At 41.7% G+C, this 17,336-nt stretch overlaps 1 protein-coding gene across 2 annotated transcripts in view; it reads right to left on the bottom strand.

Annotated features, from left to right (window-relative positions):
• The window catches only part of TMOD1 (tropomodulin 1), a 118,051-nt gene that overhangs the window by 54,329 nt on the left and 46,386 nt on the right, over positions 1-17,336 (bottom strand). The window lies entirely within an intron of this gene.

The raw sequence follows: 17,336 nt of genomic DNA, 5'->3' as shown, positions 1-17,336 counted from the left end.
ATAGCATTGGAGGACAGAAGCGAAATCAAACGTAACTTCCGCCCAATGCTCTTAAAGGGGAAATGTTTCGCAAAAAAACAGACATTTAAATATATATTTTTTTTATTGCATTTTAGTGTAAATGTAAACATTTATTTTTGACCCCAGATCTCACATTTAAGAGGTCCTGTCATGCTTTTTTTCTATTACAAACGGGGGGTTTACATTCCTTGTAATAGGAATAAAAATGACCCAATTTTTTTTTTTTTTAAAGACAGTGTAAAAATAAAAAGTAAAATTAATAAGAAAAAACATTTTTTAAAGCGCTCCGTCTCGACGAGCTTGCGCGCAGAAGCGAACGCATACGCAAGTCGTGCCCGCATATGAAAACCGTGTTTAAACCACACGTGAGGTATCGCTGTGATCGTTATCGCGAGAGCAATAATTCTAGCACTGGACCTCCTCTTTAATGCAAAACTGGTAACCTGTAGATATGATAAAAAATTTGCCAATGGAGATTTTAAAGTGCCAATGTTTGTTGCCATTCCACCAGCAGGTGCAATTTTGAAGCATGACATGTTGGGCATTAGTTTACTCGGCACAATGTTATCTTTCACAATAACTGAATCCCGCAATTGCATCAGCCAAGGCGGAATAGCCGCGGGAACTAGGCGGCACCCAAAAAAGACGTCACTAGTGTGGCATGTGCGTGGTGCCGATACGCAGACCACACGCCCCCAACCTCCCGCCAACAGGCACCAGAGGGAGGCGGGAGGGCAGTGTCTGGTGTGCATCGCAACTCCCGGGGTTGGGACGCTTTTGTGTGGGTCTGGTGTTTCGGTGGATGTCAACACCTCAGCTCCCGGGGAGACTTATATGGCAACTTTTGCACACCAGTATCACTCAGGTTTAACATTCGATGGAATGTAAGTTTGTGGATTAGACCATCTATTTAACAATTTTTTACATTTAACTTTCCCATAATATGTTTTTTTTTTTTTAGACCATCATTTCTTATCTACAGATACTTTAGCATCCGCTCCTGATGAGTCGGATTATTGACAAAACGCGTTGAGCTTTTAAGGATGCAGTCCCCATTTCCATCATTGGTTTCATGGACAATTATTTTTACACCACAAGGTTTATTCCATCACACTCGTGTTCTATGTACATTTGCTTCCTTGTTATGGCATTCATGTTTTATATTATGGTTATATGTATGTAATGTTTTCAAAGTTCATTATACTCATTATTTTAGGGTGTTATATATGCTTTGCACATTTACTTTTCATGCACAATTTTACGCATTTTGACACTTAATCCAATAAATCTTTACTCCCATATTGTGTTTCAGCCTGCCTCACTCAACGTCCCATACTTTTTTATAAATTTTTGGCAACAATAAGTATAACACAGCTTGATCCTCATACTGTACACCACAATGTTCTATCTGGAGTTAATATTCATACTGTTGCAAATATAATTAAACTTGAATACCACATTAAAAGTCCATTAGAACTTTGGCAGACACAATGTTTTTCTACTCCAGGTTTAAAAGCTTAAACTGAACAGAACGTTCAACCCTTACAGAGCAAGATAATTTCTATCTGCTGAGCATGTGTCATAATTTTTTTGCTTTATTTTCCATTTCTCAGAAGAAACAATTACATTTTCACAGAAAAATTCACAACCCACTAAACCCAAATTTTTGTTTGAAAGAACAATGGAAACATAAAATGCCTTTTATTGTTGTGGTGACTGTGAGAATCCAATAACAGGACCATCCCGGGACACCTGCTGCATGCTTACACTCTCTAGTAATACAAGCTGAAATCTTTTTGGCCAGTCTGCTGCTTTGGCTAGGCTCTGCACACAATGGGGTTGATTTACTAAAATTGGAGAGTGCAAAATATGTTGCAACTGTGCATGGCAGCCAATCAACCTCTAACTTCAGCTTGTTCAATTAAAGCCTTTACTCCACTTTTGTTGAGGAAAAAAAAAACATTCCCCCCTGGGTGATCTATGTACATTGCAAGGATTTTAACAAACTTTGTTGCAGATTCTTACCTTTTGTTATTCTGAAGAAATCTGTGTGTGTTTGTCTGTATCCATGTGAGAAAGTGAGTCTAATGGGGGGGGGGGGGGGGTTGTTATAATTATCAATCAGCTGTGTACCTACAGAGCACTAATGAGGAATGTTGCTGGGCCTACTTCCCTTTAAAAGTGTTCCTATTGTGAGTATCTCACCAAAAAATAGATTTTTGTTCCAAGGGATGCTGGAAATCTGACTTGTATCTTAGTGCAGACTTCTGGGAAAATCAATGAGCCAATCACACATTCAGGAAATGATGTTTCTGGGGGCATTCTGTGTACAGAACAACTCCAGGTAGCCATATTTCATTGCATTTTCAGAAAATTACAGCGGCTGCAGATTGAAAAGGAAAAGTAATTTTTTAATAATATTCAATTACAATATGACTTGATTTGCAATTGTATACGTTATATTATTTTTTCTTTATTTGCTATTTTTTTCCCCCCACAAAAGTGGAGTTAGATTTTAAGCTTTGACAAAAAAAACAAAAAAAAAAACCTATACGCTGATTGGTTTCTATGCAGAGCTGCATCAGATTTTGCACTCTCCAAGTTTAGTGAATCAACCCCAATGTATATAGAAAAAAAGAATATTCCTGCGTCAAAATGGGAAAAAATTATTATTGGTGGAATGGGGTACTGCTGCACTCACTGGAGGGAAATATCTGAACCCGAAGAGAAAGATTGGTACAAGAATAGGGGTGTGCTGTACTAGAGGATATGTAAATTGACAATAGTTGTGTATTGTGTAAACTTGTATAGATAAGATTCTAGTAAAACCAACGAGGGTGGGTATAATAAATGGTTAAAAGCGTATATACAGGTAAGGCCTCATGCACACGAGACGCAGATGAAACCTCTGTTAAAAAAAAGCTGAAACGCGCGTTTAGAAACACGCGTTTTGCCGCGTTTGCATGCCGCGTTTAGACGCGTTTGCGTTTAAACGCGTTTATAAAGATAACATCATGTAGACCCTCCCCAAGCTCTCAAAGCATTTTTTTTAACTATTTCTGCTATTTTGATCAGAGTGAGCAGCAGCAGCATAGAGAGCATTTGTACACTTGCATTTGCTGTGTCACTTGCCACGGCACCTGCCACAAGTTGTGGATTGTCCACTTGCCACATCACTTGCCACAAGTTGGGGATTGTCCACTTGCCACATCACCTGCCACGTCACCTGCCACAAATTGTGGATTGTCCACTTGCCACGTCACTTGCCACATCACCTGCCACGTCACTTGCCACGAGATGTGGATTGTCCACTTGCCACATCACCTGCCACGTCACCTGCCACAAATTGTGGATTGTCCACTTGCCATGTCACTTGCCACATCACCTGCCACGTCACTTGCCACGAGATGTGGATTGTCCACTTTCCACGTCATCTGCCATGCCACCTGCCACAAGCTGTGGATTGTCCACTTGCCACGTCACCAGCCACATCACCTGCCACAAGTTGTGGATTGTCCACTTGCCACGTGACTTGCCACATCACCTGCCACTTCACTTGCCACATCACCTGCCACAAGTTGTGGATTGTCTACTTGCCGCGTCACTTGCCACATCACCTGCCACGTCACTTGCCACGTCACCTGCCACAAGTTGTGGATTGTTCACTTGCCACGTCACCTGCCACGTCACCTGCCACGTCACCTGCCACAAGTTGTGGATTGTTGACTTGCCACGTCACTTGCCACAAGCTGTGGATTGTCCACTTGCCACATCACTTGCCACGTCACCTGCCACAAGTTGTGGATTGTCCACTTGCCACGTCACTTGCCACAAGCTGTGGATTGTCCACTTGCCACATCACTTGCCACGTCACCTGCCACGTCACTTGCCACGTCACCTGCCACAAGTTTTGGATTGTCCACTTGCCACGTCACTTGCCACGTCAGCTGCCACGTCACTTGCCACGAGATGTGGATTGTCCACTTTCCACGTCATCTGCCATGCCACCTGCCACAAGCTGTGGATTGTCCACTTGCCACGTCACCAGCCACATCACCTGCCACAAGTTGTGGATTGTCCACTTGCCACGTGACTTGCCACATCACCTGCCACGTCACTTGCCACATCACCTGCCACAAGTTGTGGATTGTCTACTTGCCGCGTCACTTGCCACTTCACCTGCCACGTCACTTGCCACGTCACCTGCCACAAGTTGTGGATTGTTCACTTGCCACGTCACCTGCCACAAGTTGTGGATTGTCCACTTGCCACGTCACTTGCCACAAGCTGTGGATTGTCCACTTGCCACATCACTTGCCACGTCACCTGCCACGTCACTTGCCACGTCAGCTGCCACAAGTTTTGGATTGTCCACTTGCCACGTCACTTGCCACGTCAGCTGCCACGTCACTTGCCACATCACCTGCCACGTCACCTGCCACAAGTTGTGGATTGTCCACTTGCCACGTCACTTGCCACAAGCTGTGGATTGTCCACTTGCCACATCACTTGCCACGTCACCTGCCACGTCACTTGCCACCTCACCTGCCACAAGTTTTGGATTGTCCACTTGCCACGTCACTTGCCACGTCACTTGCCACATCACTTGCCACATCACTTGCCACGTCACTTGCCACGTCACCTGCCACGTCACTTGCCACATCACCTGCCACGTCACCTGCCACAAGTTGTGGATTGTCCACTTGCCACGTCACTTGCCACATCACCTGCCACGTCACCTGCCACAAGTTGTGGATTGTCCACTTGCCACGTCACTTGCCACAAGTTGTGGATTGTCCACTTGCAATTGCAATTGTTTAAAATATTTTTCTAATGGTTTTTCATCATTTGCAATAATTTTTGAGATTTTTAATGTAAAAAAAAAAGGTCACCTTTAAAAACGCATATAAACGCAAACCGCGTCTGAAACGCAGAAATTTTTGTCTCTGAACGCATTTTTTTGCTTCTGGAAAAACGAGATTAAACGCAACTGCATATAAACGGAAAAAAACGAGACTGTGTGCATGGACACATAGGATAACATGGAATGAGTTCCGGTGCAGTTGAAAAAACTGTCCAACTGCATCTGAACGCGCGTTTAACTGCGTCTCGTGTGCATGAGGCCTAAGTGGATGACGGCTAGTAATACATCAAATATATGACCGAAGTAAAATGTAATAGCGTAATAATCATATAATACCTTGGATCAGTGATTTAGCATACACATCAATACACAGAGGTAAAAATAATTCATAAAAATTTATGATATTATAATAGAAGGTGCAACAGTTAGTATTTAAAAATACGTAAAAAGTAATAAAATTAGTTGAAAAATAAACGACAAAGTGCAGTAGTGCTGAGGGCTGAATCCAAGTGAAAAAAGCACAGTTTGAACAATCGTCTAGATCGACGGAAGGATATTTATATCAAATGTCCATATAAAGGTGCATATAGTGAAATAAAGTGCTAACTATACAAAGTCGCATAAGGTGCAAATGAGCTGTGTAGCGACTATAACATAAGTCGCATAAAGCATAAGTGAACTTAGAATCAAAAAGTCGCATAAAATAAACTACAGGTGTAAATAAAGTGCTAAGTGTTCTTCAATATAATGGGTGATGGTTAGGGTGATCCAGCAGAGTTCAGTGTGATCCTAGGTGGTCATTTTATGGATGTCCCCCTTACCTTACTGCTGTAAGGTTACAGCATATATTGAGTATGTCTTTAGGTGTTCCTGGAGGTCTTTTCCCTTTATGGATCCTAATATGGCAATTCCTGTTTGGCGTCCCTCTCTTACTCCCTATATGGTGCGTGACCTCTTTAAGAGTCACTTTGGGGTATTCGCCGTAGGTAGTCTCGTGCCGGGTATATAGGATTAAAGCATAAAGGAAGGATGCCCCATAGTGTAGTATTATAAAGAAGTGCAATATTTATTAAAGGAATAAACTTCAGGTCAGGTACTCACAAACACAGGATGACAAAAAGGCAATGTAAAAACAAGCAGCAAGCTCGACCAGCGTCACTTCCGGTAGCAGTAATTCCCGACGTGTGTTCGTCACGGGTCACGTGACTTCATTAGGGGATAGCTTAAACGTATATGGAGTGACTATATATAGGCAGGTAGATAAAATACACGAACGCAGCTGGTTTTTATTATTAAACGAGCGCCGGGATACTCGCTGCTCGTTTTTACATTGCCTTTTTGTCATCCTGTGTTTGTGAGTACCTGAAGTTTATTCCTTTAATAAATATTGCACTTCTTTATAATACTACACTATGGGGAATCCTTCATTTATGCTTTAATCCTATATACCCGGCATGAGACTACCTACGGCGAATACCCCAAAGTGACTCTTAAAGAGGCCACACACCATATAGGGAGTAAGAGAGGGACGCCAAACAGGAATTGCCATATTAGGATCCATAAAGGGAAAAGACCTCCAGGAACACCTAAAGACATACTCAATATATGCTGTAACCTTACAGCAGTAAGGTAAGGGGACATCCATAAATTGACCACCTAGGATCACACTGAACTCCGCTGGATCACCCTAACCATCACCCATTATACTGAAGAACACTTAGCACTTTATTTACACCTGTAGTTTATTTTAAGCGACTTTTTGATTCTAAGTTCACTTATGCTTTATGCGACTTATGTTATAGTCGCTACACAGCTCATTTGCACCTTATGCGACTTTGTATAGTTAGCACTTTATTTCACTATATGCACCTTTATATGGACATTTGATATAAATATCCTTCCGTCGATCTAGACGATTGTTCAAACTGTGCTTTTTTCACTTGGATTCAGCCCTCAGCACTACTACACTTTGTCGTTTATTTTTCAACTAATTTTATTACTTTTTACCAGGGGTCAAGTCCTGGGAAAAAAAGTGTGGGAACTCCCACCCAAGATCCACTCCCCCACCAAAAAATAAAAAAAATAAAAATAAAAAAAGGGTACGCTCATATGCATATATACTTCACAGAAAATACAGTACAACATTTATTGTAAAGTGCCAGTTTACAAAAACAAAATAACTTGTCAAACAAAACAATCAACACAATGGGTGATGATCTTTCCCTCGTAGGGAATTTCTACCACAAATACACCCTGTTCCAAATTCTGTTACACAGCCCATTAGAAAATATCCCACAAACAGGAATAACGTTGTCCTTGGCGTTTAAGATTATCAACTTTCCAAGATTTATTATCATCTGCGCTGCAATGTGTGGTCAGCCATTTTGTGACATATGGCAAAGGATCCCATAAATGCACAGGGGGGCCAATGAGACTAATAAACAATAGAGAAGATAGGCGTTCAATGCCAAGCCACTCCTAATGGGTGACATCACCAAATTCATTGTACTGAAGCCCCTTTCCCAATCACCGGATGTCACTGGAAGACTGTTAACTGCTGTCACCACTGGTTTCAGCTTTTCAGGAATCTCTTCACCACCATTATCAATGTAGTCTCTGAAACCTTCACAGATGGATGGATAATAGCTGAGATGGAATCTTTTGCACAGCTGCTCCAGCTTCACTTCACCTTCAAACCACGGACTGTCCACATTGATTGGCCAGCGTTGTGCATTCAGGATGTCAATTTCAGAAACAAGACTTTCAAATTCACCTGACTGTGATGAAGCGGCAGGTCTGTTGCTCGCAGTTAAAGCAAAGAGTCTGGAGCGCAAATTATCCACCAAACATTGGTAAAACTGAGGGAGGTTTATCTTCACTTGGCCTTTTGAACTCTCTGTATTCATGGTCACACCTTTGAAATTCCCTTTCTCCAGCGATTCCATGACTTCTTTCAGATGTTTACCAGGCATGTCTTTCAATTTTTCAACTGCACAAATTGAACGATTAATCAGCTGATAGGCTCGTGGAATTGTGATGTCATCTCTTTGTAGAGCTTCAGATAGCAGTCCCATTTCCTGAACAGCAGCCGCAACCCCTGCAAGGTTTAACAAATAATCTTCTGATGTCAAGACCTTGTTAAGGCCACTAAATAGAGATTTCTGTTGACTGTTATGAGCTGAGCTCAAACTTGCTTTCAAGAAATGACTGTGTAGTGCAGGATACGACTCCCAAACTGCTCGTATAGCTCTCTGGCTTGAAGCAACCCATCGGACTGAAAAAACTTTTCCAATTTTAAGAATTTGTACTTCTAATTCTTTTGCACATTCAGAGAGCTCTGCCAGTTTTTTCGGTGACTGATGATACACAGCATACAACTTCTCAAAAAATGATGTGAGATGGTGAAGACCAGGAATAGAATGAATTGTATCTGAAATGCACAATTCAAGCCTATGACACAAGCAGTGCCATTTCACAAGCTGTGGATATTTTTGACTGAGTCGTTCCAAAACACCCGACTTTCTTCCAAGCATTACACTTGCACCATCACTGCAAGCACCAATCCAGTTTTTGGCAAGAAAGTCATCACTGAATCCAAATTTAGAAAGGCAAGCTAGAAGAGTGGCTTCAATAGACTGTGCATCTGCTTTAGGCAAATCAAGCAAATCAAGAAAAAAAGTAACTGCGTCTTTTCCGTTAACAGAGGCACGAATATAAACGATTAACACTGAATAGAAACTGTTGTAGACTCATCAATATAAACAGAAATTTTTGAAGCCTGCTCAACAACTGCTTTGCAAAGCCTTTTCCTCATTTCACTAGCAATGCAATCTATTATTTGTGCTGCTGTGTACTCACTATGGAGAATACTTCCTAAGTCAGCTCCATTTGCAACTTGCAAGCTGATAAGATCTGGGAAGTCTGTGAAAGGGCCATTTTTTTTCACACAAAAGTAGGCAGTGCGAAAGACTTTAGTGGTGGACACAAACTTATGCTTCTGCTGTTCTGCAATATTGGATTGCAGTATCTCCTTTCTGGATACTTCTTGGATATTTCCTGCCTTTACATGTGCTTCTGAAATCCGATGTATGTGTATTTTTTTACACAGTGAGGTCAACATATCTTTTTTGGTTTTGCCATATGGAGTAATTGTACCAGTGCTCCATTCTTTGGAAATGGATACACCCTGTGAAACAGACACTCCAAGGTGTTTAATCTCACAACACAATTTGCACCCTAAAAGACCATTTTCTACAAACAGCCAAGGGTTCTTTTTATTAAATTCTATCCACTGATTCTGGTCCCAACATTTTGGAAGAACAATGATATCACTGACATTGGCAGCGGTATCTTCAGCCACATCGGTAATGAAGTCAACAACCCATTCACTGACTGGTGTAGTTTCTGCAGCGGACACTGCTTGCTGAAGCAAAGGCTCAGTCTGAGTTGAGCAACTTGCAGAATCAGCATGAGATTTCTTACTGGATGCCTTCATGAAGAAATCTGTAATGCTGCTTTTTCGTTTGCTCATTTCTGTAACAATGAAAACAATAAATAATGGTGTAAAATAAGCAGCCTGGCTGGCCTCAGGGTGCTGGCCTGGCTGGCCTCAGGGTGCTGGCCTGGCTGGTCTCAGGGTGCTGGCCTGGCTGGTCTCAGGGTGCTGGCCTGGCTGGTCTCAGGGTGCTGGCCTGGCTGGTCTCAGGGTGCTGGCTGACTGGTCTCAGGGTGCTGGCCTGGCTGGTCTCAGGGTGCTGGTTGGCTGGCCTCAGGGTACTCGGTAGTTCCCTAGCTGGTCTCAGGGCGCTGGCCTGGCTGGTCTCATGGCGCTGGCATGGCTGGTCTCAGGGTGCTGGCCTGGCACTCACCCAAGATTCCCCACTTCAAAAATACAAAAAAAGTGTGTGTGTGTGTATATATATATATATAAAATCATACTCCTTTAACAAATAAACTGCAACATTTAAAGTACCAGTTTACGAGGACACCTCCAAAATTCACATGCCTTAAATAAATCTAGAACAGATGTAACAAAATAATTTAAGCTGTATGCTATACTAATAAAAAACCACCACAAATGTGTGAAAACGGTTCCCTCGCAGGGGATTTCAAAAACAACAAGTTGCAATGACTGGGGGCCCCTTCTGCACTATGTCTCTATGCAAGCTACGATATGTGGGGCCCCTCCTGCCGCAAGATGTCCACACATGTGTTGGTCTGTGCAGGGGAAGGAGGTCGGGCATGCTGAGTGTGCCGGCCCGGAGCTCCTCTTCTCAGGCTGCCTGTATTGTTTCTGCAAAGTGGGGCTCAGGCCCCAGGCCACTCACTCATCTGTTCCCATTAATGCAGCCTTAACAGTGCCCATCAAATGGAGCCTTGTCAGTGCCCCCATCAGAGAGCAGGGGTTCCCTTCAGACAGCCCCCCCCCCATCAGAGTGTTCCCATAACAGTGCCCTCATCAGAGAAGCAGGTGTTTTCACGGAGGGGGGAAGTAGCAGAATGGAGGGGGACACAGAGGAAAACTGGAGGGGGGCAGAGAGGAAAACTGGAGGGGGACAGTAGCAGAACAGAGGGGACATTAGCAGAACGGAGGGGACAGCAGAACGGAGGGGGACACGGAGGAAAACTGGAAGGGGACACGGAGGAAAACTGGTAGGAGTGCAACAGATCAAAAAACTCACGGATCGGATCATTCCTCGGATCAGAGTCACGGATCGGATCATTTTTCGAATCAGCAAATAATTATTGAATTTGCAAAAATCTGTGAATGCCACCACCATATAGTCCCCACTGCAATATACATCTCCCCCGCTGTAATATTGGCTGAGCATGGATGGGTATGGCTGGGTATTGGCAGAGTAAGTATTGGCAGGGTAAGCATTTGCAGGGTAGGTATTGCAGAGTATTGGCAGGGTATTGCAGAATATGTATTACAGAGTATTGGCAGGGTATTGCATTGCAGGGTATTGCATTGCAGAGTATTGGCAGGGTATTTCAGAGTATTGATAGGGTATTGCAGAGTATTGGCAGGGTATTGCAGAGTATTGGAAGGGTATTGCAGAGTATTGGCAGAGTATTGGCAGGGTATTGCAGAGTATTGATGGGGTATTGCAGAGTATTGGCAGAGTATTGCAGAGTATTGGCAGGGTATGCAGAGTATTGGCAGAGTATTGCAGAGTATTGATAGGGTATTGCAGAGTATTGGCAGGGTATGTATTGCAGAGTATTGGCAGAGTATTGCAGAGTATTGGCAGGGTATTGCAGAGTATTGATAGGGTATTGCAGAGTATTGCAGTGTATTGGCAGGGTATGTATTGGCAGAGTATTGGCAGGGTATTGCAGAGTATTTGCAGAGTATTGCAGAGTATTGGTACAGGATTGCAGAGTATTGATAGGGTATTGCAGAGTATTGGCAGGGTATTGCAGAGTATTGGCAGGGTATGTATTGCAGAGTATTGGCAGAGTATTGAAGAGTATTGGCAGGGTATTGCAGAGTATTGATAGGGTATTGCAGTGTATTGGCAGGGTATTGCAGAGTATTGGCAGGGTATGTATTGAAGAGTATTGGCAAAGTATTGCAGAGTATTGGCAGGGTATTGCAGAGTATTGGCAGGGTATGTATTGGCAGAGTATTGCAGAGTATTGGCAGGGTATTGCAGAGTATTGCAGAGTATTGCAGAGTATTGATAGGGTATTGCAGAGTATTGGCAGGTTATTGCAGAGTATTGGCAGGGTATGTATTGTAGAGTATTGGCAGAGTATTGTAGAGTATTGGCAGGGTATGTATTGGCAGGGTATTGCAGAGTAAGTATTGGCAGAGTATTTCAGAGTATTGATAGGGTATTGCAGAGTATTGGCAGGGTATTGCAGAGTATTGGCAGGGTATGTATTGCAGAGTATTGGCAGGGTATTGCAGAGTATTGATAGGGTATGTATTGCAGAGTATTGGCAGGGTATTGCAGAGTATTGATAGGGTATTGCAGAGTATTGGCAGGGTATTGCAGAGTATTGGCAGGGTATTTATTGGCAGGGTATTGCAGAATATTGGCAGGGTATGTATTGCAGAGTATTGATAGGGTATTGCAGAGTATTGGCAGGGTATTGCAGAGTATTGATAGGGTATTGCAGAGTATTGGCAGGGTATTTGTTATATCCTCTGTGTTGTGAGAGACACAAGACTCTGGTCTGGAACAATGGAAGTTTATTTCCAGTACTCAGTGTACACTGCAACATGCATCTCAGGACAGTACATCTTATTAGGCTGCTTACATGTGTCCAAGATGGCTACTATACCCCTTGACCCTTGGCATCACTCCTGGGTGGAGCCAGCCTTAAAGTGGCAGTACATGTGGAACCCTTCAGGTATAACAGTATTGCAGAGTATTGATAGGATATTGCAGAGTATTGGCAGGGTATTGCAGAGTATTGATACTGATAGGGTATTGCAGAGTATTGGCAGGGTATTGCAGAGTATTGATAGGGTATTGCAGAGTATTGGCAGGGTATTGCAGAGTGCAACTTACACACTAGTGACTAACCTGTTATCCTCTTCCCTTCTGTTCTCGGGGGAGAAGTAAACTGGAAAAGTGCAGCGGCTGTGGCCCCAGGAGGCCAGGACTGTCTGGCACTGGGTAGAGGGGAGGGGGGGACAGTCCGGAACTCCGGATCCAAGCAGGCGCGCAGCGTGTGTCACACTGCCCACTGACTCGTGCCAGTGCGTGCCCACGTGTACGGCCGACGTCATGTGACCGGTTGCTAGATGCGGAGCGGCCCCTGCCTAGCAACCAGTCACTCGGGCGGCTGAGGAGCGGCGGCGGACTACGCGCTGCATAGCCTCAGCCCTCAGGCGGCTAATGGGAACGGCGTTCCCGCTGTGGAAATAGTACGGGAATGCCGTTCCCATGCGTTCCCGCAGGACTCGAGCCCTGCTTTTTACGTATTTTTAAATACTAACTGTTGCACCTTCTATTATAATATCATCAATTTTTATGAATTATTTTTACCTCTGTGTATTGATGTGTATGCTAAATCACTGATCCAAGGTATTATATGATTATTACGCTATTACATTTTACTTCTGTCATATATTTGATGTATTACTAGCCGTTATCCACTTACCTGTATATACACTTTTAACCATTTATTATACCCACCCTCGTTGGTTTTACTAGAATCTTATCTATACAAGTTTACACAATACACAACTATTGTAAATTTACATATCCTCTAGTACAGCGCACCACTATTCTTGTACCAACCCCAATGTATGCAGTGAACATTAAGGTCCACTCGCCAAATTTGCATTTCAAGGCCTGATTTGCCCACTTTAAAAAATAAACATTCTTTACACCAGGATTTCCCACATAGGGATTTCCAATATCATTTCACAACACAAACCAAATGTATACACTTGTTTCTAGTACAAAAGAGATATTTGCCTAAACATACTATATTCACTGTAGGTTTCCTGCTGTCACTGCAAACATAAATAATCTAAGAAAAGACTGAAGTATAAATTAGTGTTGCCAACCTACCAGATTGAAATTTATTGACACGACACTTCAAAATATACTGGCACAGCCAAGTTTTCACTGGCATTTTCCAAAAGTTAAAAAATGACAGATTTCAGTGCAAATGTCAGTATTTAGGCTACAAACAAGTAGAATGTGCAATTAGCGATGTGATTCAAGGTAGATATTAAGGCAAAAAACATATTTCTTATTTTATTTTTGATATAGTAAGTAAGTAGATCAGGGACAGGACTCAGGAGAGCAAGACATTAGAATGGGCAGCACACACATATGAAATTGACTCTCACAGTGACACTGACAGCAGTGTGCAGCAGCACAGATCACTGACATGACACGTCCCCTCCCGAGTCACAGTGACAGTCTCTCTCCATGTCAGGTGGTCACTTCAGTCCACTCCAATCCAAACAGTACTGACATTACCACTCCTGGCTTGCCTTGCTCTGCTAGGCTCCCTTGCACCATGACATCACATAACACACTCAGGCACCGCCTCCGCCAGACACGCCTCCTGTGTATTTCCGAGCCAGGCTTCACAGCCATATTTTTTACTGGCAAGATTTTCCTGTCATGCATTTACTTTCAGGAGAAAAGTGCCCATTTTTTACTGCCTGCCAGTTGCCAACACTGGTATAAATACATATGTCTGTATCAGGAAATGTGCAAACTTGTGCCTATGAAGAAGGGAGCAGAAAACTTAAGATGGCCATATACTGATCAATATTTTGATCACTGCATGGTCTCCTGGCTTGACTGAAGTCAGTTATATAAAGTGGTTGTAAGCCCTAACATATATTAATGCATTCCCTGCAATGTAAAAATAATGTTTTAGCATGTTTATCGCCCCTCAACTCCCTTATACTTAGCCTAATCTCAATCCAGCACAGTGCCATCTGTAGCAGCTCTCTCCTCTTCCCTCTGCTCTCACATGCTTGTCCTGCTGCTGTTAGTCTAATCCTGTGACAGAGTAGTGGGGGGCAGTGCCTCGACTCTCTGTGTGTGTCTATAGACACAGGCAGCAGGGACCACAGGTGTGCCACAATGGAAAGCACCAGGAGCACCAGTGGGGGCTGCTCTGTGTAGTACCATTGAACAAAGCAGGTAAGTATATCAAGTTTGTTTTTTTAAAAATTATTTAAAAAATGACTTTACAATCACTTTAATTGGCTTCTGTAGAAAGGACACATTGGAAAATTTTCCAACAATCAGCAAACGCAGGCAATCAACTGCAGCCACTCTTTGGTATATTTCAGGGATGTGCAGTCAGGGGAGGCAGGTGAGGCAGAACATTAAAAAATAAATATATAAATAAATCGAGCTTCGAGGGTCGTAGCTCAGCGATCTGTGGTCAGGTTAGATGCGGGGCTCCTTGCGCAGCCTGTCAGAAGCTACATGCAGAGGGCCAGTTTAAATGCAAGCTGGCACATTCTGTTTGCACAAGACTAAGAGGTTGAGTTCACAGTGCCTCTCCTTGCTTCTTGTCAGAGGCACTGAGCCCAATGGACAGCTTGGAGTCTTGGACCAATAGTAAAGTACCATTAGCCCCAGCTGTCCAATAAAAATGCTGCAGTGGAGGCACGCCTCTCAATACAGTGTCACAGAAGGGAGCATGTGTCTAAAAGACACATGCTCCCTTCCAGCCCAGCCCTCTTAACTACAAGGAAATACATGGGTTTATGGGTATAAGATTTACCCACAATCCCATGTTTTTCTCGCACAGTTAAGAGAGAGAATGAGAATCTGCTGCTGTTGAAAAGGTACTGTTATAATCAAGCTAAATCACGCTGAATCATATATTATTATGCTATATGTTATAACTCCAAACTTCAGTAATTTTTCCATTAAGCCATCTGCTTGAGTACAGTTTTAAAAAATATAGTATATAATAATTATTTGTATATTACTTATAGTAATAAACCCCTTGCAACCCAGGCCAATTCTGACACTTCTCTCCTACATGTAATAAACATTATTTTTTTGCTAGAAAATTGCTCTGGACCTCCAAACATTATATATATTGTTTTAGCAGACACCCTAGGCACAAAAATGGTGGCTGTTGCAACTTATGGTACAAGGTATTTGCGCAGCGATTTTTCAAACTCGTTTTTTTGGAAAAATAACTGTTTCATGAATAACAAAAAAAAAAAAAAACACTAAATATAACCCAATATATATCCCAAATATAACCAAATTTTTTTTTTGACAGGGCATGTCTGCAATTGTCTGGTAAGGCCTTTAGACACATGAACATTGTTTTATCTTAAACAAGATATAAAGAGTAAACCGCGCTATTCAAACAAGATAAAAAAATATATAAATAAATTCCCTACAAGAGGCAACCCTAATCGTAATACTCCGATAACAGACTAAATAGGTGAAAAAAGTGAGCTGCGCTAAAAAAAAACTCTAATCAGAAAAAATTATTCTAATCACAAAGATTCATCAATAATCACAAGAAAAAAATATTAGTGACAAAAATGGATACAAACAATTGAATTATATCAGTGAGTAATATCTTTTCACCATATAAGTGACAAAAAAAATGTTTTTAAATCAGTGCCCATAATATAATTAGCATAAATTGCATACCCCTTATATATAAATCACATAAATTGTCAGTATTAAAGAAAATAAACCGACACACCCCCAAATTAGTTGTAATGAATGAACAGAAAAACCCAACAAAAAAAAGTATTGAATTAAAGAAAAAAATCAGAAAAAAGTCCCAGAAATAATATCCAAAGAGCAGTGTTGATTCTTCCAAAGTGAAAAAATGGAATTAACACCCACAATGTTCTGTGTTAAAGAAAAATCCAAGCATTCCTCCACCAGTGAGAAAGGGGGCCGCTTACCAGAATTATAGATCTCAGTGAGATCAACAGGGCAAAAGCACAGATGTTCTGGATGAACCGTCACATGAGCCACACAGCATTTATCTCTGATGCGAAGCCTCCAGACAAGGAACGAGGATATCGTGGATCATATAAAAAATTAGTTCTCCCCCTTTCTCACTGGTGGAGGAATGCTTGGATTTTTCTTTAACACAGAACATTGTGGGTGTTAATTCCATTTTTTCACTTTGGAAGAATCAACACTGCTCTTTGGATATTATTTCTGGGACTTTTTTCTGATTTTTTTTCTTTAATTCAATACTTTTTTTTGTTGGGTTTTTCTGTTCATTCATTACAACTAATTTGGGGGTGTGTCGGTTTATTTTCTTTAATACTGACAATTTATGTGATTTATATATAAGGGTTATGCAATTTATGCTAATTATATTATGGGCACTGATTTAAAAACATTTTTTTTGTCACTTATATGGTGAAAAGATATTACTCACTGATATAATTCAATTGTTTGTATCCCTTTTTGTCACTAATATTTTTTTCTTGTGATTATTGATGAATCTTTGTTTTATCTTAGCAAGGCTGGGCAAATGTGTCTGTAGACCTCTTTAGAGCCACAGGTAAAATTCCAAAAAGTCTTGGAATTTTGAATGTGACTGGTTATGCTGCAAGCACAGAGAAAGAAACTACCACTGAAAAAAAAGGAGGAGGTATATGTGAGGAGTTGTGGATTATACAGGACTGGTCTTAAGATGATAACACATTTTAAATGCTACAAATATAGTACTGGTAATTCACTTACTGGTTTAACTGGTTGCCTGAAATAAATCTTCATGTAATTATCAGAAAACTAGATTTTGTGAAGATCAGATTCAGTAATAAATTAGTCTTTATTCAATAGTAAAGTTGCTTTGTGAACCAAATTGCTGAGAACAGCACCTAGATTTGTAACGCCAAACCTTCACAGCCAAGTTTATACAGAGAAAGCATTAATACAATGAGAATTTACCAAAATTAAGATTTTTTTTGTTAAATTCCTCTGGTACTTAGAGGCATAATCCTTTGGCTTTTTTGTAA

Source organism: Lithobates pipiens, unplaced genomic scaffold (genome assembly GCF_037356315.1).
Source record: "Lithobates pipiens isolate NorthernLeopardFrog02 unplaced genomic scaffold, aLitPip1_a1.2 Scaffold_13, whole genome shotgun sequence".
Taxonomy (NCBI): domain Eukaryota; kingdom Metazoa; phylum Chordata; class Amphibia; order Anura; family Ranidae; genus Lithobates; species Lithobates pipiens.
Note: the sequence above shows the minus strand (reverse complement) of the source record. Positions and strands in the feature narration are given on the sequence as shown.